The sequence below is a fragment of the Triticum dicoccoides genome, chromosome 7B, assembly GCF_002162155.2.
Source record: "Triticum dicoccoides isolate Atlit2015 ecotype Zavitan chromosome 7B, WEW_v2.0, whole genome shotgun sequence".
Taxonomy (NCBI): Eukaryota; Viridiplantae; Streptophyta; class Magnoliopsida; order Poales; family Poaceae; genus Triticum; species Triticum dicoccoides.
This window is the reverse complement of record NC_041393.1, coordinates 714,924,975-714,927,399: the sequence shown is the minus strand read 5'-3', so window position 1 is coordinate 714,927,399 and position 2,425 is coordinate 714,924,975.

The window sequence follows — 2,425 nt, the reverse complement described above, 5'->3', positions numbered from 1 at the left end:
CGGACTTTACAAAAAAAAAAAGAAAGGCCAAAAAGAAAAAAAAGAAAAAAAAGTTAAAAGAAAAAAAGTGAAAGGCCAAAAAAAAGAAAGGCCAAAGAAAAAAAGAAAAGAAAAAAAAAGAAAAAGAAAAAATAAAATGAGAGAAAAAGAGAGAAGGGACAATGCTACTATCTCTTTTTCCACACTTGTGCTTTAAAGTAGCACCATGATCTTCATGATAGAGAGTCTCCTATGTTGTCGCTTTCATATACTAGTGGGAATTTTTCATTATAGAACTTGGATTTTATATTCCAATGATGGGCTTCCTCAAAATGCCCTAGGTCTTCGTGAGCAAGCGAGTTGGATGCACACCCACTTAGTTCTTTTGTTGAGCTTTCATATATTTATAGCTCTAGTGCATCCGTTGCATGGCAAACCCTACTCACTCACATTGATATCTATTAATGGGCATCTCCATAGCCTGTTGATACGCCTAGTTGATGTGAGACTATCTTCTCCTTTTTGTCTTCTCCACAACCACCATTCTATTCCACATATAGTGCTATGTCCATGGCTCACGCTCATGTATTGCGTGAAAGTTGAAAAAGTTTGAAATTACTAAAGTATGAAACAATTGCTTGGCTTGTCATCGGGGTTGTGCATGATTAAATACGTTGTGTGATGAAGATAGAGCAATAGCCAGACTATATGATTTTGTAGGCATAACTTTCTTTAGCCATGTTATTTTGAGAAGAGATGATTGCTTTGATTACTATGCTTGAAGTATTACTATTTCTTATGTCAATATGAACTTTTATTTTGTATTCATTTGGATCTGAACATTGATGCCACAATAAAGAAAATTACATTATGAATTATGCTAGGTAGCATTCCACATCAAAAATTTCGTTTTTATCACTTACCTACTCGAGGACGAGCAGGAATTAAGCTTGGGGATGCTTGATACGTCTCCAACGTATCTATAATTTTTGATTGTTCCATGCTATTATATTACCCCTTTTGGATGTTTATGGGCTTTATTTTACACGTTTATATCATTTTTGGGACTAACCTACTAACCGGAGGCCCAGCCCGTATTGCTGTTTTTTTTCCTATTTCAGTATTTCGAAGAAAAGGAATATCAAACGGAGTCCAAACGGAATGAAACCTTCGGGAGCGTGATTTTTGGAACGAACATGATCCAGGGGACTTGGAGTGCAAGTCAAGAAGCAGCCGAGGCGGCCACGAGAGGGTAGGGCGCGCCCACCCCTAGAGGGCGCGCCCCTATCTCGTGGGGCCCTCGGGCGGCCACCGACGTACTTCTTCCTCCTATATAAGCCTACGTACCCCGAAAACATCCAGGGAGCCAACGAAACACAATTTCCACCGCCGTAACCTTTTGTATCCGCGAGTTCCCATCTTGGAGCCTTCCCCGGTGCTCTGCCGGAGGGGCAATCGACCATGGAGGGCTTCTACATCAACACCATAGCCTCTCCGATGAGTTGTGAGTAGTTTACCATAGACCTTCGGGTCCATAGTTATTAGCTAGATGGATTCTTCTCTCCTTTTGGATCTCAATACAATGTTCTCCCCCTCTCTTGTGGAGATCTATTCGATGTAAACTCTTTTTCCGGTGTGTTTGTCGAGATCCGATGAATTGTGAGTTTATGATCAAGTTTATCTATGAGAAATATTTGAATCGCCTCTGAATTATTTTATGTATGATTGAGTTATCTTTGCAAGTCTCTTCGAATTATCAGTTTGGTTTGGCCTACTAGATTGATCTTTCTTGCCATGGGAGAAGTGCTTAGCTTTGGGTTCAATCTTGCGGTGTCCTTACCCAGTGACAGAAAGGGTTGCAAGGCACGTATTGTATTGTTGCCATCGAGGATAAAAAGATGGGGTTTATATCATATTGCATGAATTTATCCCTCTACATCATGTCATCTTGCTTAAGGCATTAGTATGTTCTTATGAACTTAATACTCTAGATGCAGGCAGGAGTCGGTCGATGTGTGGAGTAATAGTAGTAGATGCAGGGAGGAGTCGGTCTACTTGTCACGGATGTGATGCCTATATACATGATCATGCCTAGATAATCTCATAATTATTCGCTTTTCTATCAATTGCCCGACAGTAATTTGTTCACCCACCGTAATACTTATGCTCTTTCGAGAGAAGCCTCTAGTGAAACCTATGGCCCCCGGGTCTATCTCTTATCATATTTGCTTCCAATCTACTTTTATTTGCATCTTTACTTTTTGCATCTATTTTATAAAATACCAAAAATATATTTATCTTATCATACTATCTCTATTAGATCTCACTTTCGCAAGTGGCCGTGAAGGGATTGATAACCCCTTTATTGTGTTGGTTGCGAGTTCTTTGTTTGTTTGTGTAGGTGCATGGGACTTTTGAGGAGCCTCCTACTGGATTGATACCTTGG